This window comes from Bos indicus, chromosome 3 (genome assembly GCF_029378745.1).
Source record: "Bos indicus isolate NIAB-ARS_2022 breed Sahiwal x Tharparkar chromosome 3, NIAB-ARS_B.indTharparkar_mat_pri_1.0, whole genome shotgun sequence".
Classification (NCBI taxonomy): domain Eukaryota; kingdom Metazoa; phylum Chordata; class Mammalia; order Artiodactyla; family Bovidae; genus Bos; species Bos indicus.
The window spans coordinates 61,488,167-61,511,644 of NC_091762.1; the positions used below are offsets into that span (position 1 = coordinate 61,488,167).

At 38.3% G+C, this 23,478-nt stretch overlaps 1 non-coding gene across 1 annotated transcript; it reads left to right on the top strand.

The window, feature by feature from the left end:
* Positions 1–1,447: 1,447 nt before the first annotated feature.
* Positions 1,448–1,520, top strand: TRNAS-GGA (transfer RNA serine (anticodon GGA)). The gene has a single exon. It is a non-coding gene; the product is annotated as a tRNA-Ser (tRNA).
* The last annotated feature ends 21,958 nt before the right edge of the window (positions 1,521–23,478 follow it).

Here is a 23,478-nt window from a genome sequence, read left to right on the forward strand (position 1 = left end):
GCCTGGATAAATCATGCCTCTCTAATGTATTTGGAATTTTTGAAAGAGTTAACGAAATAGTGAAGCTTAGAGAAGTAGTGGGTATTAAATATTTAGACATTCAAAAGGGTTTTGCTCAAGAACCTACCCAGAGACATTTAGGATCCATTTCAGCCTTATGAAGGGCCCAAGATGTGAGAGCTAAAATCTTTTCCTATAAAAATTCAGTTAAAACAACAACAAAAAAAGGTTAACAGTGAAAATGAAAGGTAGGAATAAATGATGCAGTTAGCCTGAAGGGAGGTTAATAAGAAAGTGCCCCAGGGAATGATACTGGAACCAGAATTTTTATATATGTTAACACCAATCAATCTGGAAACCCTTCTAAATAATGAGGTTTCAAAATATGTGGGTAACAGTGAACTGTTAAATTAGTCAGGAGTAGGGAACAATTTGAGGAAATCTAGAAGAAACCAACAAAATATAGGTAGGAAAACAATCTTAGGTAAAATCAAGTGAAGACAAGAGAATGGCACTTCATGTTATATGGAATAACTTAAGCTACCTGATGCACTCAGGTAGATTTGGAATTAACTATAACCTTTTAGAAGACAGGTCTAACAGTCATTATGAATATCTCAGTAAATGTATCTGCTCACTGAGAAAAGTCTCTGGGAAAAGTCTATAGAAATGCAAGTGAAATGATGAGATATATGTGAGAAATGATGGAAATGGCAAGGACTGTTTTATTTGGCAAGGAGAGAAATAGAGGAAAAGGGAAATGTTGAAACAAAAAGTCTAGTTGAGTACTTTTCTTCACTTTCTTATAATACTGAGTGAGGTTAGATAACACAAAAGCTAAAAATGAGAAGGAGGGAAATGCTTGTGTAATTCATTGTTAACATTAACAGCTCCCTGCATGGAATGTCATTGAACCAGATACCAACTACTGAGCAATGTATCACCTGGGTTACACATTCACAGGGGTGGGCTGAGATTAAACTTTCTCCACAAGATCCTATTAGAGACAGTATATGAATGCATATTCTAAGAGACGTTTCAGTCGTTCTCATATTTGAATTAATTTATGTCTGTCTCTCTCATCAGGCTGTGAATTCCTAGAAAGCAAGACTTTTTTCTTAAACATCCTTCTGTCCTTTCCCTTTTCCTCTTTGGTAGCTAGTAATATGCTTTCTTCTGCAGGGCACTCAGTAGTACTCAGAGCTTGCATGACTTGAGGGAGTGGGAGGGTCGATCAAAGGAAGGAAAGATTTCATTCCCATAGTCTATTCATCCTCACCACTCTCACCAAATGTTTATTGACTTCAACTATGGCAGCTATCCAGCAGCAATGAACATTGATGAGAAGACATCAGAGAAAAGAAGGGAAGAAGGTTGGGAAGTTTTAATCATTATTAACAATCTATTGGGTACTAGGCACTTTGCTGTGCATTTTCTTGCATCTTCTTCCCTGGTGGCTCAGAGGTTAAAGCGTCTGCCTGGAATGCGGGAGACCCAGGTTCGATCCCTGGGTCAGGAAGATCCCCTGGAGAAGGAAATAGCAACCCACTCCAGTACTCTTGTCTGGAGAATCGCTTGGAGGGAGGAGTCTGGTAGGCTACAGTCTATGGGGTTGCAAAGAGTCAGACACGACTGAGTGACTTCACTTTCACCAATACCTAAAGAACAGTTACCATAGTGACTAGTCAAAATTATTTAGCAGAAGAAATGCTATTTGTAAATTATTTCCCTTCTTTGTCCCAGGCAACTCATGAGAATACAAAAGAGCTCAAAGAGCTGAGCTTTAGTGCCTTTCTTGGAAGTTATCTACCTGAGAAAAACATAGTACAGAATCAATAGGATATATACTGTAAAATATGTATACATGCTCAGTGATAAAGAATCTGCCTGCCAATGCAGGAGACATGGGTTCAATTCCAGGCTTGGGAAGATCCTCTGGAGAAGGAAATAGCAACCCACTCCAATATTCTTGCCTGGGAAATCCCAAGAACAGAAGAATCTGAAGGGATACAGTCCATGGGGTTGCAAAAAAGTTGGATACAACTCAGCAACTAAACAACAAAAACAAATATATATACACACATATATGCAGTGCAGGAGACCCAGGTTCGATCTCTGGGTTGGGAATATCCCCTGTAGAAGGAAATGGCTACCTACTCCAGTATTCTTGCTTGGAGAAGACCATGCACAGAGGAGCCTGATGGGCTACAGTCCGTAGGGTAACCCACGGACCTATGGACTACAACCCATCAGGCTCATAAGGAGGCAGACATGACTGAAGCCACTTAGCACACACATGTAGAGAGAGAGAGAGAGAAAGAGAGGGAGAGATTTTAAGGAACTGGCTCATGTGACTATGGAGGAAGGCTGGCAGAAATTCAGCCAAAGTCCATCTGCTGACAGAATCCCTCTTCCTCCAAGATGGTCAGTTTTGGGTTTGGATTTTTTTTTTTTTTTTTTTTTGCTTTTTGGTTTGCTTTGTTTTTATAAGGCAAATTGGATGGGTCCCACTTTCATCCTGGAGAGTAATCTGCTTTACTCAAAGTCTACTGATTTAAATGTTGCTCTAATCTGAAAAATACCTTCAAAGAAATTCCTAGAATAATGTTTGACCAAATATTGTTTTAAGTTGACACACCCACCACAATAAGGCTATCATACCCAGACACCGCTGGGTGCAGCTGACAGGAGGTTTGGCCTGGGCATGAGGGCAGTAGGAAATGCAGACCGTACAGCAGCAGCTGGGCCACCCATCAGTTATGGTCCTGCAGCAGATCTGAGCAGCTTCACACACCCTAAAGCAGTGACCAGGGCAGCTGCAGAAGAGTTGTCTACTGTGTGACTGTAAGCGAGTACTATAGATTTGAACAAAAGCAGTAGACAGGCAAATAGGACCAAGGGAGCACATATAAGATAAGAGCCATCAAGGAACTGTGAATGTTGTCAGACACTGGAGCTGAGAGGAAAGTAGAAAATTCAGAAGTGGCAGAAGGAGCAGAAACCATTGCCAAACCAGCAGCCAGCAAAGTAATCCAAACGCACCATCTCATCTGCTGCTGCTGCTAAGTCACTTCAGTCGTGTCCGACTCTGCGCGACCCCAGAGACGGCAGCCCACCAGGCTCCCCCGTCCCTGGGATTCTCCAGGCAAGAACACTGGAGTGGGTTGCCATTTCCTTCTCCAATGCGTGAAAGTGAAAAGTGAAAATGAAGTCGTTCAGTTGTGTCCGACTCTTCACGACCCCATGGACTGCAGCCTACCAGGCTCCTCCATCCACGGGATTTGCCAGGCAAGAGTACTGGAGTGGGGTGCCATTGCCTTCTCCCATACCATCTCATCTACTTATCTCTAAAATGTAATTAAGCATAAATTAACATCACTGTAAAAAGAAGAGACTGAAGCTCAGAAAGGCTATGTAACTTGGCCAAATTCATCCAGGTATTTGTGAAGAAGCCAGATTCAGAATTTGTCTTCCTGACCTTATATCTCCTCTCTCTCTATGATACTGACTTTCTTATCTATCTCAGGACCATGAGAACCGACTGTTGAGTAAAGAAACAGGCCAGGGGCAGCAGAAGCAAAACATCTTTGATACGAAGCAAACCATCTGCCTCAGCCGAAAAGTATCTTAATATATTTTCTACTAAAGCAACTTCCAGTTCCCGGGGGAGTCCGTGCTCAGGCCTACATGTGAAAGCAAGAAACTAGTAGATTTAGTCGGTGGAAGCGGTGGGCATGAAGGCAGAGACACGGGCTGATCTCGACACATCTTTGTGAAATGGGAATGAACTATCAGAAACAGAAGGCAGTTTTCCTTTGAAAGTCTGTCACATTCACAATGAGGGTGATAAAAGACTGCTTCCTTGCCTTTTAGTTGACTTCAATATGGCCAGACTTTGAAATCTAATACTGTACTGAATTTTGTATTGAATGCAGTGGTGCAATATTGAACGATAAAAGAAGGGGCTGATACAGTACTTTTCAAATACTTGCTGCTCAGAATCTCTCTGCCCTTTTCCACTTACAGGTATGATCTTATCTATTGATATTTCTGTCTAAAAGGGCCCTCTGTCTGTTCTATCAGGTTGCCCTATTTTTCATTGTGCTATAGGCTGCATTTTGAAAATGAATAGCCCAAACAACTTCGATATATTGCTATTACTGTGCTGTTCTTTTGAAGAAATTCTTCAGTTGGCATTTGCACTTTAATCCGACTTCAAGCTGCGGTGACAGCGGTGCCCTTCCATTGCCAGGCCCCACCACCACCCAGGCACTGGCTCCTTTGTACATCTCAACGACTTCTGTCATCCTTCATGCCACCTGTGCCCCTCCTCCATCCTAAGCTGGTAAGGCGCAGCTGGAGGCTTTCTTCTGACCTCTTTCCAGCCATGCCTGCTGCTGCCACTCTGTAGCAACCAGAAAATGCACTGGGTGGCTGCCTTTACTCTTCTCCTTGCTCTGATCTGCCCACCATGGCTCTCAATGCCCTCTCAAAGTCCTCCTGCATTACATGTGTGGGTTCTCATGGGCAATAAACCTAAAGTGAACATGCCAGAAGGAGCTATTGGGTGGCCACAAATCTGTGAAAAGCTCTTTATGTTCCCTGGAGCAGATACTGAAGAGTCGGCCCATTTATGTAAACACTGATCACTGAGATGCTGGTAGTTTAGCTGCATTTTGAAGAATTTCTAAATGAGACTGGTCTGGGGACAGAATATAATTGTATAGTTATGAAGAGCCTCAACAAGCTATGATCAGTTATAAAACAAAGGGAAGGATACTGTCGGTTGAATGTCTCCTTGACTGTGATGGTTGAAGACACAGACTGAGGCTCCCAGCACCCTGAACATTCAATGCAGGCACAGTGAGCACTCAGTCAGTGTATATTTAATGGAACTGAACTTACAAACTAGGGAAACTGTAGTTCCTAAGCTACTTGTGAGGGACATGTTGTAGAATTTTGGATGATTGGGTGAAAGTTAAGAGCCCTCTCCACAGAGACATGCATACACAAAAACTTAGCACATTTTAAGTGGTCCTATCACCCACTGAAGATGCTGCCATGATCTCATTTAGATTTTCACACACTTGAGATTCTAATGTAAAATGAAGGGAAAAAAAAAACAATCAGAAGAAGAACAATGAAGTATCAACAACCAGGGTTACAGTCTCTTGTGGCAAAAGGTTGATGATCTGACATTTAGATACAAGCCCGACATTTACTGTTTATGTGCAAACATTTCTTAACCTCCCTAAAGTTCATCTGCAAAATAAGGATGAAGCATGATTTTTCTTCTCTGTGCTGTTGTGGCATTTAATGTGATAATTTATGTGAAACAGTTTATGCAACCTTTCCAGAGACTGAATTATCAATGTTATTGTTGTTGAGGAAATCTAAACTGGTTATTTTATTTTTTGCTTGTTTCTTCCCTCCTCTTCTTGCTTTTCTTCTTCTTCTCCATCTTGCTTGATATTTGGTAAATTAAAAAAAAAAGTCCATGTTTTATTGGTTGTTTTGTATCCATGAAGTGTCACCAGCAATGAAAATCCTTAGATGTCCCATTAGCATCTAGGGAGTTGTTGTTGTTGTAGCAGTATGCATTTCTTCAATTACATCATCTGAAAAAAAAGTCTGCAGAGCCTTTTCTGACACTTTTAAGTGTCAGAACTTACAATATTGAGATTTAAATATTGCTTCCATTCATTTGGAGAAGGTATATAGCTGTACTTCTTAAAGTTTACCATTTGACTGCACATATATCCAGAAAAAAAGAAACATAATTCAAAAAGACACATGCACTCCAAAGTTCATTGCAGCACTATTTACAATAGCCAGGACAGGGAGGCAACCTAAATGTTCAACAGCAGAGGAATGGCTAAAGACTATGTGGTACATATACAGTGGAATATTACTCAGCCATAAAAAAGAATGCAATTGGGTCATTTCTAGGAAGGTGAATGGACCCAAAGATGTCATATAGAATGAAGTCAGTCAGAAAGAGAGAAACAAAAATTGTATATTAATGCATATACATGGAATCTAGAAAAATGACACATGACTTTATTTCAAAGCAGAACTATAGACTTAGATGCAAAGAACAGATTTATGGACACAAAGTGGGGAAAAGGGGGAGTGGAGTGAATTGGGAGATTGGATTGACATGTATACACTATTGATACTATGTGGAAAATAGATAACTAATAAGAACCTATGTTATTGCTCAGGAAACTCTACTCAATGCTCTCTGGCAACCTAAATGGGAAGGAAATCCAAAAAAAAAGAAAGGGGGGTGTATATGTGTATATCAACAACTGATTTACTTCACTATACAGTAGAAACAAATACAAAATTGTAAAGCAACTATACTCCAATAAAATTAATTAAAAAATAAAGTTTAGCCCTTTTGAAAATGGGGACAATAACAAGGTTATCTGCAAATTCAAGAGACATTGTACTTAAAAATAATATGTTGAAAATTGTAAAGTACTCTGTAAGAATTAGTGACCACTAGAAAATAAAGATGAAGGTATGCGAGTCCCACTGTGCCTTTCCTTCATGGCTACTGTGAGACTGAAATGAGTATTTATTTTGTCTGTTTGCCCCTCTGCTGCTAAGTCGCTTCAGTTGTGTCCGACTCTGTGCGACTCCATAGACTGCCTCCTACCAGGCTCCTCTGTCCCTGGGATACTCCAGGCAAGAACACTGGAGTGGGTTGCCATTTCCTTCTCCATTGCATGAAAGTGAAAAGTGAAAGTGAAGTTGCTCAGTCGTGTCTGACTCTTAGCGACCTCATGGACTGCAGCCTACCAGGCTCCTACATCCATGGGATTTTCCAGGCAAGAGTACTGGAGTGGAGTGCCATTGCCTTCTCTGCCCCTTTGCTGCTGCTGCTGCTGCTAAGTCACTTCAGTCGTGTCTGACTCTGTGCGACCCCATAGACGGCAGCCCACCAGGCTCCCCCATCCCTGGGATTCTCCAGGCAAGAACACTGGAGTGGGTTTCCATTTCCTTCTCCAGTGCTCAGTCGTGTCCGACTCTTAGCGACCCCAGGGACTGCAGCCCACCAGGCTCCTCTATCCAAGGGATTTTTCCAGGCAAGAGTACTGGAGTCAGGTGCCATTGCCCTCTCTGTCCGCCCTCTAATGGGGTCTAAATTGCTCTTCAGATTTCTACCCTGACCATCACAGGTGAGAATGATAACATTAATATTTTCTTCTCCCAAGCAAAGTGGCTGGTCTAGGTTAGGTCAATCAGAGACTTTGCCTAAAACTTTGGCTAATTGTCCAAGTTAGAATTAATGGAACAGGAGATTTTCTACTCAAGAAGCCAAGCTAGAAAGTTATTAGTAGGAGCATTAAGTGACCATAGTTCAACCTCAGGTGAAAGCTGTTTTGAGAGAATGAAACCAACAGAGAAGAAGCATGGAGAATAGGACACAGAGAATCTGGAAGTGATTTAAATCCCTACAAGTTCAAGAAGTTGCAGCAATCCTTGCTTTCTCAAGCCTTGATTATTCTAATATTTCTTTTATTCTATAATAAGTTTTCTTTATCTCATTTTCTAAAGTTACTTTGAAGTGGGCTTCTCTCACTGGTACATAGTAAAATGCTGACTGACACAGATCTGCACGTGCTTTCAGAGAAGGGATGGGCATATAGCTGTCAAAATCATGTGTTTGCACATCTGCAAGAGGGAGGGTATTCCTCCATCCTCACTCTGGTCCTAGCCCAACCAAACCCATATTCAAGTGTTATTACCTGTGAAAGGAATATGAACAATAACATTCGCCTAAGAAGCCAAGAAGATATTTCTGCGTAGTTTACAGAGTCACGTGTTCCTTAGTCCAGAGCTTGTGTGGCGAAGCCCTGGGCTCCTTGGACTTGCAGTCTTTCTTGCAGCCAGAATGATTTTTTGTTTGTTTGTTTGTTTGTTTTAAGAAGCCAAACAGAGGGAAATGACATGAACAGAGCAATTTGGGTTGACTGGAGAGCAGATAAGCGTGAGGAGGAGACGACAGCAGGAAAGGAATGATTTCTGAGCAAGAGTAGCCTGCTGCTGTTTGGCTCTTTTAGCCCATGGAACCCACTAATAATTTTCCCCAAGTTCCATATTTCCTGCCAACTGAGCCCTATAATCATATTTCTAGGGAGGTCTGAATCACTTTGCTTGTCAAAGAGGAATGTTGTTTATAAGCTGAGAGCTAACATACTACTTTGCCCTCCAGTCAAGAGAAGACAGATCTGAATAGAAATAAGGGAATACCTAAACACTCCCAGTTTATGCCAAGATAATCAGGAATTTTTAATACCTCCAAAATTTGATTATGATGTTTTGTTTTAGGCTTCACAAGAGTTAATACCATCATGTTTTAAAATTTGAACTATGACAAAGCAATATTTCGGTTAAAAACCATCAATCTGGAAAACCAAAATAATTATGTAAACCTAATCCAGAATGTGTTACCCTTAAAACACAACAGATACAGAGACTAGTAATGAATAGAAAAACTAGACTTGATAATTTCCCCTAAAGCCTAGGAACTTTCTCCAAATGCCACAGCATATATCACTATTTTATTTCTCAACTGTATTCAATTAAAAATTTCTATAAGAATTCCTGAAAGGGATGGTCTTTCACCTCCTCTGTCAGGACCCACTCTTGATGCCTATCCTCTTTTACTTTTTTGTTAACTGCTGTACTTGTGTTTTCTATATTTGATATTCTAGAACTTTCTTCATGTTTTATAAGGAAGTCACCTAATCTAAGGGCTTTTGTTTACTTGTTTCTTTCTGTCTCTAAACATTTAAAAAAATCGTTTTGTTATGTCAGTCACTTCTTAGTTTCAGATGCTTCTGAAATTAAATAAATATGTAGAAATGGTATTTAATTCTTTATTTTGAATTCATTTTTTCAAGGTATTATTAAATTTATGTCTGAAATTAGTCTTCAAGATAATTAACTTGATCATTTGCATGTCACACCTCATATCCTTACATACTCATTAAAAAGCCCTGATATTTTTTAACTTTATTTTATAGAAAATTATTTTTCCTTTAATTATGTATAATATTTATATGCACACTTTCCTAGTAACCCTGCTCTACTAAACATAGATTTATAAATGTCAGGAAAAACAGCTCCTTTTACATGTCACTTAATAGATTTTTATTTTTCTACTTCAATTTTCCTTATATCCACTCAATTTTCCTTAGACAATTAGATTTTAAGCATTATACTTGAAACTATATTGATCTAAATATGACTCATGTTGTCAATTGAGTTTTTAAAAATATATCAGCCTATATTCACACATAATTCAAGACGTGTGTAGTTTTCTTTTCTGCCCTTTGCCCTGTAAAATGTACAGTAAACCCATAAGTACAAGTAGCTTATGTGAGGGTGAATTATTGAACTAAAAATGTAATATATGATGTGAAGAAAATACTTTATTTTCACTGAAAGCAAACCATGAATCTCTTTGGGGCAATTCAATTTGACTCCTTGGACTCTAACTTCAAGTGTTTCTTCAAGGCATGCTGTTCTATCCCTTTTATTTATGAATACATTTTATTTTGCTGGTAATAAAAGCATTAAATAAATATTAAAGAAGGCATTCATTTTTATGTAGAAACTTTAAAATGCACTGGTGTGCCAATGTATGACATTGTAGAGTGCTTATATTGGCTATTTGATTTGTGTTGATATTTTCAAAATATTTCTCCCACAATAAAATTTTATTATGTCAATAATACCCAAGAACATTCCTAAGTTAAAATAAAAGGAAAGTGTATAAAAAGATGTGAATATTCTCCTTTATTCATCCTGTCCCCATCTCACATGTATACACATGTATTTTTTCTAGTAGTTTGATTTTTTATTGTTTGTTTAGATTTCACCTACAAGCAATACCCTAACTACATGTCTATCTCTGTCTGGCTTATTTCAGTTAATATAATACACTCCAAGTTCATTCATGTTGTCACAAAAGGCAGAATCTTCTTTTATAATGGCTGAATAATATTCCATTGTATGTGTGTCTTTGTGTGTGTGTTGCATTTGCTCAATCCAATCATCTATCGATGGGCACAGAAGTTGTTTCTATATGTTGGTTGCCGTGAATAATTAGCAGTGGACATAGGAGAGCAGGTATTAATAGAGATACTGATTTAGTTTTCTCAGATATACACCAAGAAGTAGGACCGTTGGATCATATGGTGGTTTAATTAAAAAATTTTTGAGAACCCTCCATGCTGCTTTCCGTCATAGCTGTACCAATTTACATTCCACTAACAGTGCACAAGTGTTTCCTTTTCTCCACATCCTTACCAACACTTATCTCTTGCCATTCTGTTAACTGGCATCCTAACAAGTATGAAGTGATATCTCATTGTGGATTTGAATTTCCTAGATAATTAATGATGCTAAGCATTTTTTTAGTGTGAATCTATATATGCTATGGAAAAATGTCTAGTCAGTTTCATTGCCGTTTTTTAACCTGATTTTTTGGGTTTTTGCTATTGAGTTGTGAGTTTCTTATATATTCTAGATGATAATTACTCATCAGATATACAGCTTGTAAATATTTTCTTCATTCCATAGACTATCTTTTCATTGTGTTGTTTGCTTGCAGAAGTTTTTTTAGTTTGATGTAATTTTACTTGTTTTGCTGTTGCTGTTGTTTACGCTTTTGGTATGATATCCAAAAAATCATGTCTAAGATCAGCGTCAAAAGGTTTTTCCCATATGTTTAATCCTAGAAGTTTTGTAGTTTCAGTTTCTATGTTTAAGTCTTTAATATATTTCAAGTTAAGTTTTGTGAATAGTGTAAGATCAGCAAACAATTTCATTCTTTTACGTGTGAATACCTACCTCAACACCATTTTTCACGCTACCTATTGAAAAGAGTATCCTTTCCTCACTGTATTTTCTTGGCTATCTTATCAAATATTAGTTGACCAAATATGTGTGAGTTTATTTTGGGGCTCCCTATGCTGTTCCATTAATCTATATTTTTATACTGTTTATTTCTGTAGTATGTCTGCTGTAATATATCATCTTTTATTTCTGACATTTTGTATTTGGGGCTTCTGCTTTGTTAATCTACGTAAGTTGTTTTTTTTTTTTTTCAATTTTGTTTATGTTTCCTTGGGGCATCCCTGGTAGCTCAGCAGGTTAAGAATCTGCCTGCAAAAAAAAAAAAGAAAAGAAAAGAAAAGAATCTGCCTGCAATGCAGAAGACTTTTTTTTTTTTTTTCAATTATTGTTTGCATTTCTTAGCTCCTAGTTTTGTTGATCTTTTCTCTTGTTTTTCTAGTCTATTTCATTATTTCTGGTCTGATCTTGCTATTTCCTTTTTTATGCTACCTTTGGGCTTTATTCTTTTTCTAGATACCTGAGGTATAAAGTTAAGTCATTTGAGAATTTTTTTTCTTAATATATGCATTTATCACTATAAATTTCCCCCTTAGAATTGCTTTGCTGCCTCCCCAAAGTTTTAGTATGTTGCATTTCCATTGTCATCTATGTCAAGATATTTTTTTATTTCTCTTTTGATTTCTTGTTTGATGCATTGATTCAAGAATGTATTCTTAATTTCTACATATTTGTGAATGTTCTCTTTCTCCTATTATTGATTTCTAATTTCACATCCCTGTAGTCATAAAAATATTTAATATGAATTCAAGCTTCTTAAACTTGTTAGAACTTTTTTGTTTGTGTGACCCAGCATATGACCTAGGGCCTCCCAGGTGGCTCAGTGGCAAAGAATCCACCTGCCAATGCAGGAGATGCAGGTTTGATCCCTGGATTGAGAAGATTCCCTAGAGTAAATGGTAACCCACTCCAGTATTCTTGCCTGGGAAAGGCCATAGACAGCCCAGCCCATAGCCTGGCTGGCTATAGTCCATGGTGTCTCAAAGACTGGACATGACTGAGCGACTGAGCATATGCACAACATATGATCTATCCTAGAGAAAGTTCCATGTGCAATTGAAAAGAATGTATAGTCTGATACTGTTGGATGGGATGTTCTAAATATATCTAAAGTCGCATTGACGTCCAATATTTCCTTTTTGAGTTTCTGTCTAATGATCTACTCATTGCTGAAAGTAGATTACTGTAGTCCCCTATGGTTATATTGCTGCCTATTTCCGCCTTCACATCCTTTAACATTTGTTTAGTACAGTCAGGTGCTCTGATGTTGGATGCATATACATATATACAACAGTTATATCTTCTTGGTGGACTGACTTATTTATTTTGTATCTATTACATTTTTTGACTTAAAGTCTAGTATTGTGTTTTATTCATAACTACTCCTGCTCTCTTTTGGTTTCTGTTTTCTGGGGATATATTTTTTCCATTCTTTCACTTTCAATTTATGTGAACCCTGAAAGCTGAAGTGAGTCTTTTGTAGGAAATGTAAATGGGTGTTGCTTTTATCCATTCATCTAATCTAAGTCTTTTGATTGGAAGATTTAAATGACTTAATTATTGATAGGTAAGGACTTGCTATTACTATCTTGTCAGTTGTTTACTGGCTTTTTTTTTCGTAATTTTCTGTGTATTTCTTCCTCTCTTGCTGTCTTCTTTTGTGATGTGATGATTTTTCATAGTGATGGAGAACTCTATGCCTGAGCCAAAGATGCACACAGAACAGCCGCAGAGACAGGGTCGGGAAAACAGGCACACGTGGAGCATCTGTGGTCCTGAGTGTAATGTATGCACAGGATTAGGGGAGCTGATGGCCTTTGTCCCAGGGTGGTGCAATAGTAGGTTTTTCTGGGGTTGGGGGATCAGTAATATTTCCCTTACCAGAGTTCTGTGAGAGAGATAGTGTTGATTTTCTCAATGAAAAACATTGCTGCTATCCTCTTCATAGCTGTCTACTGGAGTCTACACTGACAAATACTACAAGGTCCTAGTGTGAACATTGTGGAAAGTCACAGTTTTCATGGGAATTATTGAGATCCTCAGTGGTAAAGGCTGCCAAGATCCTCTACAGAGAAGGCCACTGGTGTCCATGATGGCACCCATCATGTGACTGATTCAGACAGTCCCCATCTTTTTTGTTCCTAACTGTCTCCAGACATCTCTACTGAGTTGATATCCCTAGCAATTATCAATTATTTCTGTGAAGCTATTCTCTTTTATTTTTCCTCCACTGTTTTTCTGTGGGTTTTAAATTAGACTCTTGTGCCTTCCCAGGACTATTTTCACTCATCTTAGCTGTCTAATTTTTGTCTGTATTGGGGGAGAAAAGCTAGTATCTCCTACTTGCCATCTTGGTGACATCTCTACTATAAATTTGTTGTTTTTAAACCAACAAGTTTGTGGTAATTTGTTATGACAGCAATAGAAAATGAATGAAAATTAGTAAGTATTAGTCATGTGGAGACTATACTGGATTATCTCGGTGAGCCCAGTCTAAACCCATAAATCCTTAAAAGCTGAGAACATTTTCTCGCTGTGGTCAGAGAGGGCAATGTGACACAGAAGAACAATCAGTGAAATGCAATAATATTGATTTTAAAGGTGGAGGAATTGGGCTATAAGCCAAGGATTATGTGTCCTCTATAGTGAAGTGAGGTGAAAGTCACTCAGTCATGTCTGACTCTTTGTGACCGTATGGACTATACAGTCTGTGGAATTCTCTAGGCCAGAATACTGGAGTGGGTAGCCTTTCCTTTCTCCAGAGTATCTTCCCAACCCAGGGATCGAACACAGGTCTCCCACATTGCAGGCAGATTCTTTACCAGCTGAGCCACAAGGGAAGCCCCAAAATACTGGAATGGGTAGCCTATCCCTTCTCCAGCAGAGACAAGGAAATAGATTCTCCCTGGAGCCCCTAGAAAGGAACACAATCCTGCTGACACCTTGATTTTAGCTTGGTGCAATAGTCAAATATTTCACAATGATCACAGGAGATTACAGACATGTTACACTGATGCAACAGTGAGGAGTTTAAGCATGCCTAGACAAGCACACCAGCACACCTGCTGTGCCAAAGACTGATGATGGCCTGAGGCTGACAAACCTAAGTTGGTCCTATCCCCACTCATCCCCCCAGCTTATACAAGCACATGCACAAATCTCCAAGTTTTTAGAAAAGTTTGATAAGCACTTTTCCTATGTTTTTTTTTTTTTTTTAATAGACCGTTTAGGTTAGTATCCCAAGGCAACAGAAATAAAGTGAAATAAACAAATGAGACCTAATTAAACTTGTAAGTGTTTGCACAACAAAGAAAACATAAACAAAATGAAAAGACAACCTGCAGACTGATATAAAATATCTGCAAATGATGTGGTCGACAAGGGCTTAATTTTCAAAATATACAAACAGTTCATGCAGCTCGATAACAACAACAACAAAAAATAAACCACCTGATCAAAAAAATGGTCAAATGGCCTAAAAAGACATTTTTCCAAAGAAAAGATATTCAACATTGCTAGGGAAATGTTCAGTTACTAGAGAAATGCAGAACTACAATGAATTGTCACCTCACACTGGTCAGAATGACCATCATTAAAAAGCCTACAAGTAAGGCAGTTCTATTTCCAGTTTTTTAAGGAATCCCACTGCTGGGCATACACACTGAGGAAACCAGAAGGGAAAGAGACACGTGTACCCCAGTGTTCATTGCAGCACTGTTTATAATAGCCAGGACATGGAAGCAACCTAGATGTCCATCAACAGATGAATGGATGGGAAAGCTATGGTACATATACACAATGGAGTATTACTCAGCCATTAAAAAGAATACATTTGAATCAGTTCTAATGAGGTGGATGAAACTGGAGCCTATTATACAGAGTGAAGTAAGCCAGAAAGAAAAACACCAATACAGTATACTAACGCATATATATGGAATTTAGAAAGATAGTAACAATAACCCTGTGTACGAGACAGCAAAAGAGACACTGATGTATAGAACAGTCTTATGGACTCTGTGGGAGAGGGAAAGGGTGGGAAGATTTGGGAGAATGGCATTGAAACATGTAAAATATCATGTATGAAACGAGTTGCCAGTCCAGGTTCGCTGCACGATACTGGATGCTTGGGGCTGGTGCACTGGGACGACCCAGAGAGATGGTATGGGGAGGGAGGAGGGAGGAGGGTTCAGGATGGGGAACACATGTATACCTGTGGCGGATTCATTTTGATATTTGGCAAAACTAATACAATTATGCAAAGTTTAAAAATAAAATAAAATAAAAGCCTACAAGTAATAAATGCTGGAAAGGGTGTGGAGAAAAAGGAATCCTGTTATACTGTTAGTGGAAATGTCAACTGGTGAAGCCACTATGGGAAACAGAATGAAAGTTTCTCAATAAACTAAAAATAGAATTACCACATGATTGAGCAATCCTACTTCTGGACATATATCCTGAGAAAACTCCAATTTGAAAAGATGCATGCACCCCACCCCAATGTTCATAGAAGCACTATTTATCATAGCCAAGATGTGGAAGCAACCTTGGTACCCATTACCATGGGTAGGTAATGGATAAAGAAGATGTGGCATATACATGAACAAAATGGAATACTACTCAGATATTAAAAAATAAAACAAAATAATGCTTCTTGCAGCAACATGAATGGACCGAGAGATTATCATTCTAAGAGACGTAAGTCAGACAGAGAAAGACAAATATCATTTCAAGTCACTTACATGTGGAATTTGATATATGGAATATGATAGAAATGAACTTATTTACAAAATAGAAAAAGACTCACAGAGGTAGAAAACAAACTTATAATTACCAAGGGGAAGAGAGGCAGGGGAGGGGAAAAATTAGGAGTCTGAGATTAGCAGATACAAGCTATCATATACAAATAGATAAACAATGAGTTCATATATATAGACAGGGAACTAAGCTGAAAATTCTCCAAGCTAGGCTTCAGCAATACATGAACCGTGAACTTCCAGATGTTCAAGCTGGTTTTAGAAAAGGCAGAGGAACCAAAGGTCAAATTGCCAACATCCGCTGGATCATCGAAAAAGCAAGAGTTCCAGAAAACCACCTATTTCTGCTTTATTGACTTTGCCAAAGCCTTTGACTGTGTTGGATCACAATAAACTGTGGAAAATTCTGAAAGAGATGGGAATACCAGACCACCTGACCTGCCTCTTAAGAAACCTGTATGCAGGTCAGGAAACAACAGTTAGAACTGGACATGGAACAACAGACTGGTTCCAAATAGGAAAAGGTGTACATCAAGGCTGTATATTACCACCCTGCTTATTTAACTTTTATGCAGAGTACATCATGAGAAATGCTGGTCTGGATGAAGCACAGGCTGGAATCAAGATTGCTGGAAGAAATATCAATAATTTCAGATATGCAGATGACACCACCCTTATGGCAGAAAGTGAAGAAGAGCTAAAGAGCCTCTTGATGAAAATTAAAGAGGAGAGTGAAAAAGTTGGCTTAAAGCTCAACATTCAGAAAATGAAGATCATGGCATCTGGTCCCATCACTTCATGGCAAATAGGAGAAACAGTGGAAACGGTGTCAGACTTTATTTTTTTGAGCTCCAAAATCACTGCAGATGGTGACTGCAGCCATGAAATTAAAAGATGCTTACTTCTTGGAAGGAAAGTTATGACCAACCTAGACAGCATATTAAAAAGCAGACACACTACTTTGTCAACAAAGGTCCATCTAGTCAAGGCTATGGTTTTTCCAGTAGTCATGTGTGGATGTGAGAGTTGGACTACAAAGAAAGCTGAGCACAGAAGAATTGATGCTTTTGATCTGTGGTGTTGGAGAAGACTCTTGAGAGTCCCTTGGACCTCAAGGAGATCCAACCAGTCCATCCTGAAGGAAATCAGTCCTGAATATTCATTGGAAGGACTCTTGCTGAAGCTGAAACTACAATACTTTGGCCACCTGATGCGAAGAGCTGACTCATTTTAAAAGACCCTGATACTGGAAAAGTTGAGGGCAGGAGGAGAATGGGACGATGGAGGTTGAGTTGGTTGGATGGCATCACTCATTCAATGGACATGAATTTGGGTAAACTCCGGGAATTGGTGATGGACAGGGAGGCCTGGTGTGCTGCAGTTCATGGTGTCACAAAGAGTCGGACACGACTGAGTGACTGAACTGAACTGAACTGATCTTTAAGAAACCAAAAAGAAAAAGAATTTGGAAAAGAATACATGTGTTCTTTTATATATATGTATATATATATATATACATACACATATATAGTACACACACATACATATGTATATATATATACACACATCTTTATTTGAAGACATATAACTGAATCATTTTGCTGTATACCAGAAATTAACACAACATTTTAAATCAACTATGCTGCAATTAAAATAATTTTTAAAAATAAAGAATACAGTTAAGATACACTGTAATAACATTTGGAAAAGATAATGATATGACCTTGGAGTTGCAGAGATGAAATGAATAAATTTTAAAGATATTAAAAGTTATAACAAGTAGTACTTGGCAATTACTATTGTTACCTATGAACAAACTATCTCAAAACTTAGTGGTATAAAACAGTAAAAATTATTTTTATTACTCACACAATATAGGTCAAGAATTCATCCATGGCTAAGAAGGTATGCCCATTTTTGCTTCAGATGATGTCAGCTGGGAAGACTTGACTAGGGTCAGAAAGTCCATGATGCTTTTATTCAGCGTGTGAGAAGTTGGTGCTTGCTGTCTGCTAGGCACCTGGTTCACCTCTCTGTGAACTCTCTACGTCTCTGTACAGGTCTCTGATCACTCAGTAATCTACCTCAAGCTTCTTTAAATGGTGCCAAGCTGAAAGAGAATCAAAATGGATGATGTGAGCTCTTATAATGTCTCAACTGAGAAGTCACATCGTGTCACTTTTACCATATTCTCTGCATTAGACAGGTTGTAGAGCTGCCTAAAATTCAGGGAATGGACACATAGCAAAGTCACATTTTAAAAGGGCATGTGAGAGGGAAATTGAGTATCAAGAGACCAGAGGCGTGACTTAACTAAATGAGTGAAGTTATTAATGGCATGGAGGAAGAAATAGGAGAAAGACCAATTGGAGGGGAATACAGCAAGCTAGAGTTTCTACATACAGGTATACAGATATATAGAAAGATATCCAAGAAATTTCTAAGATAAGGTTATAAATCAAATACTTGTATTACTAACTTTTTGACGTTCTAAGTACTTTGCAAATGGTTAACAAACTATCAGTTAAACACTATGAAATGAAGATATTATTATTTGTATTATCCTCATTTTGCACATGGAGGTCAAGTTACATGCCCAAATTCACATATTTATTAAGGGGCAGAAGAAGGATTAAAGCCCAAGTAGTCTGGTTCCACATTTCTTAGTTGAATCACTTTTCTCTGCTAATTCTCAGTTAGATAGAAAAACTTGTTTTTCCAGAGCTCAAGAGAAATATTAGATGATGTGGATACTTATAATATTTCAATGTTTAAATCAGAAATGAATGAAAATAAAATTAAAAAAATTTAACCTAAGGAAATATATATATAGGGCTGAAGAATATAACCATTGCCTTTTGTCTTATTATCGTATGTGTTTTGAGACATCACAGCAAGAATGATATGAACCTCCGATCTTGTGGCAGGAATATTCATACAAGACAGCTTTCTGGTGAGATATTTAATTATTCCTAGGAATAAATAGACAATAATAAATAATAATGCTAATCTGACTTAGTTTTGTGATGTTTTTAATTTATTGATGATGCAAAGTCCAGAGATGCCAGATATAAGAATTTTTGCTACATTTTGTCCTTTAGTGTGCCATTTACACAATAGTGCGTGTTCAAAGAGCTTACTGCCTTTTGAACTCCTGGGATATTGTGATATAATAAAAACTATACATTTGATTTTGTCCCTGGTTCCTGCACAGAGCTTCTAAAATCCTTGGAATTTCTTAAAAGGGTAAGCGAAGTATCTTTTGTTATTCATAATAAGTCCCTTTCAACCATTCCTAAGTTTATGCAGATGAGGTAAATCATACAGGATGCAGACTGGTTCCCTGACAACCAACCAATTTTTAGCTCCAGCCCCAGATCTCCAGGGAGAGAAGAAGAAGAGAGACTGAGTCAATCGTAATGGCTAATAATATAATCAAACATGTCTATGTAATGGAACTTTTGTAACACTCTAGGCGTTAGGGTTCTTACAGCTTCCAGTTGCTCAACACACAGAGGTGCTGGTAGCATAACACACTCAGAGCAAACATGGAAGCGTCATACCCCTTCCTCCACTAATTGTCCTATGCATCTCTTCCATCTGGCTGTTTCCTTTTATGGTAAACTGGCAATCTGCTAAGAAGGGCTTCCCTGGTGGCTCAGTGTAAAGAGCCCGCCTGCCATGCGGAGATGCAGGTTCCATCCCTGAGTTAGGAAGATCCCCTAGAGAAGGAAATGGCAACCCACTTCAGTATTCCTACCTGGGAAATCCCATGGACTGAGGAGTCTGGCGGGCTATAGTCCATGGGGGTCACAAAAGAATTGGACACAACTTAGTGATTAAACGGCAACAACAAAATGTGATAATAAACTGTTTCTCTGAGTTGTCTAGTCTTTCTAGAAAAATATCATACCTGATGAGGGGTTCATGAGGATCCCCAATTTATAGCCCATGAGTCAGAAGTACAAGTGACAACCTGAAACTTGTGACTGGTATTTGTAGTTGGAGTGGGGGACTCTCCTGTGGGGTTGATCCTGAAACATGTAAGGTCTGCACTTTGAGCAGGCAGTTAGTGTCAGAATTGAGTTAAACTGTAGACACTCAGTCTGTGTCCACTGAGAATTGAAGAACTACTTGGTGTGGAAAACACTCCTGGTGTCAGAAGTGCTGAGAATGTGGAGAAAAAAGGGGGAAGTTGAACTCCGCACTACATGACAGGACATTCTGAGAACAATGACTGCTATCAAATGTTCCTCAGTATTGCTGAGGAATTTTCAAAGTGCAGAAATCCTTGCTTTTAGTTTAAATTTGGCTCGTTTCTGAAAACTTGACTTTGGATTCCAACGCAAAACTCCCTTGAGAGTTATATAGAAAAGTCCCATATAAGAGGATGGGAATGAACTTTATCAAAAAGAATTGTGCCGGCTTAGACCAGGGAAAAATACCCAGTGAACTGATCAATTTATTCCTTTTGAAGATGATTTAGCTTATTATATCAAGTCTATAATGTTGAATTCCTAAACCTTGATGATATCTCTCTAGCAATTTTTTTTTAATCAAAGGGTTTACAAAATACTCAAAGACCAATTCCTTTTATAAATCACTTCTCAAAATCTTAGCAAGCATTTTTTAGACAATTCAAGTTCTGTGAATAATTGTGAAAAACTTGAATTAAGACATGATGGTGGCACCAGAGTGTGAGCCAGACGGTTTGGATCTGTCCTAAGGTCAACAACTAAATCTTTAATCCCAGGCAGCTGTCACTCAGAGTCATTATTTTGTCAGAGAATAAGCAGGGCCCAGTGCAACATCATATCTCTTATCACAGTTTGTGGGTGTAGAGGAGAGTGTCAAAACTGAGTTAAAAAATCAAAAAATAAAATAAATTCATATTAGAGCTATATACCCTTTGCCTGTGAATTGCAGAATTGTATTTATGTGCAGAAAGAAGCATTCCTTAACATACTGGCAGCCTTGATCTGAAATAGTCTAGTGTTAATATCCACTGGAATAGAGCCCAAATCTTCTGCCTACTCACAGTTGCTATTCATGTCTGCAACATCCAGCAGAGAGATTCTGTGTTCAATTTTCACATGAGTGTGGAGCAGACCAACGCGCTGTGGCAAACATCTCTAGGCTTTGTAAGTTTATGAATAGGAGTTTTCCTATGGATGCAAGTGAATTTCCCACAAGGCCCTGCTGCCTCTTTCTTAGCTTCCTAAACCAGAGCAATCCAAAGAGGATCTAAACAAATTAAGATCATTGTATTCCAAACTTTTGAACATGCTGCCTTTTTATCTGGGATACTCTTTTTTTCCCCCCTATAGTCAGAAAATTGCTATAATCTCTTTAAGTCTCCACCTAAAGCATTAATTTTTCTACTGAGATATCAGTAAGGTGTTCATTTAGGCAGAAGCCTCTTTTATGTGTTTCTGCTATATTTTATGTTTGTTTTTTTTTTTTTCCTGATTTTTCTAGCTAGATAGTTTACTTACACAGAAGGGTAAGAAAGATTACAACAAATTGATCTGAAACTAAGAATTAATTACCACAATTTTAATTCGTCTGTGTGGAGTCCACTTTTATCTCTATTCCTAGTCCTATTTACTTCTGGTCCTGACCTAGGATAACTACTATCATGAGTTTAACTTCAATACTTCAAATCCACTCCTAATTTTTGCACACATATACACACAAAAGCTCATGAACAATAACATACCATTGCATTGTATATGTTTACACTTACAGAAATACACTGTTTGTGTTGTATAACAAACAACATGTCTTTGGCAATATATCTGTGTCGATAGTTGTATGCCATTCGTTTAAATTACTGTGGCTTACTACATAATCGTTCACATGTGTACGCTGAATGTACTGACTCTTAATTTCTCAGAAAACTTCATGAAATTATGAATGTTGATCACCGTTATTTCCCTCACTGAATTGCATTATGCTTGCTATTCTACTCACAAACAGTAGAATAAGGATTGAAGTTTGCTCTTACATTTACCTTGAAATGAGATCCGTGTATGTATTTGAATATCTGATCATTCAGTGCCTTACTCTTGCGTCTACTAAAGTTTGTAGGATAACTCAGAGAAAATGTTGATGAAGTTTTGTTGATTTAGATATTTGGTCTTAATTTAGTGGGATTTTTGAGAGCTTTATTAATACCATATACTCCTGGTCAACTAGTAAGTTATAGCAAGTTGTCTGAAAAGGCCTGCTGAATACAGGAGAGCTCGTCCTCAGTGGGCAGGCCTGACTAGAATGGCACACTACTTTTTCTTTCCAAACTTCAATTTTATCTGTAAGACATGTTAGGAGGTGATAATACTTCACCACCAGGATTAAAATAAAGTAATCCATATAGAGCCATTATGCAGTGTCTGGTAAACCATGTGAAGATAATGAACACTGGCAGTTATACAGATTACAAAATATTAAAGAGTGTCTGCATTCTAGAATGTTGAGTAATGTTATATATGAACATCTTCTATGGCATAATCTCATTAATCTTTTTGAAAGAGACTTCAGGACTCACCTTTAAAATTCACAATGCTCGCTATGCCCTTCCTATAAAGTATTAGAGTAGTAGAAAGAACAGAGGCATCAGATTTACTCAATTGTTGTTCAGGCCCCAGTCATGTCTGATTCTTTGCTACCTTATGGACCGCAGCACATCAGCTCTGCCTGTCCCTCACCATCTCCCAGAATCTGTCCAAGTTCATGTCCACTGAATTGGTGATGACATTCAGCCATCTCATCCTCTGATGCCCTCTTCTCCTTCTGCCCTAAATTTTCCCCAGCATCAGGGATTTTCCAATGAGTTGGCTGTTCATATCAGGTGACCAAAATACTGAAGCTTCAACTTCAGCATCAGTCCTTCCAATGAGTATTAAGTGTTGATTTCCTTTAATATTAACTGGATTGATCTTCTTGTCCAAGGGACTCTCAGGGGTCTTCTCCAGCACCACATTTCGAAGGCATCAACTCTTTGGTATTCTGCCTTTTTTACAATCCAGTTCTCACAACCATGCATGACCACTGGGAAGACCATAACGTTCATTCTACAGACCTTTGTCGGCAGAGTGACGTCTCTGCTTTTCAACCCACTGTCTATGTTTGTCATAGCTTTCCTGCCAAGAAGCAAACATCTGATTTCATGGCTGCGTGACTTTAGAGCCCAAGAAGAGGAAATCTGTCACTGCTTCCACATTTTCCCCTTCTATTTGCCATGAAGTAATGGGGCCAGAATCCATGATCTTGGTTTTTTTAATATTTAGCTTTAAGCCAGCTTTTTCACTCTCCTACTTCAAGACCTTCTTTAGTTCCTCTTCGGTTTCTGCCATTAGAGTGCTATCATCCGCATATCTGAGGTTGGTGATGTTTCTCCCACCTATCTTGATTACAGTTTGTACCTCATCCAGCCCAACATTACTCATGATGTGTTCAATACATAGTGTAAATAAACAGGGTGTATTTAAACATAGTGTAAATAAACAGACAGCCCTGTCATACTCCTTTCTCAATCCCAAACCAATTAGTTGTTCCATACAGAATTCAAACTGCTGCTTCTTGACCCACATACAGGTTTCTTAGGAGAAAGGTAAGATGGTCTGATATTCCCATCTCTCTAAGAGCTTCCCACAGTTTGTTAAAGGTTTTCACATAGTTGATGAAATAGAGGCAGATATTTTTCTGGAATTTCCTTGCTTTCTCTACGATCCAGCGAATGTCAGCAATTTGATCTCTGCTTCCTCTGCCTTTTCTAAACTCAGCTTGGACA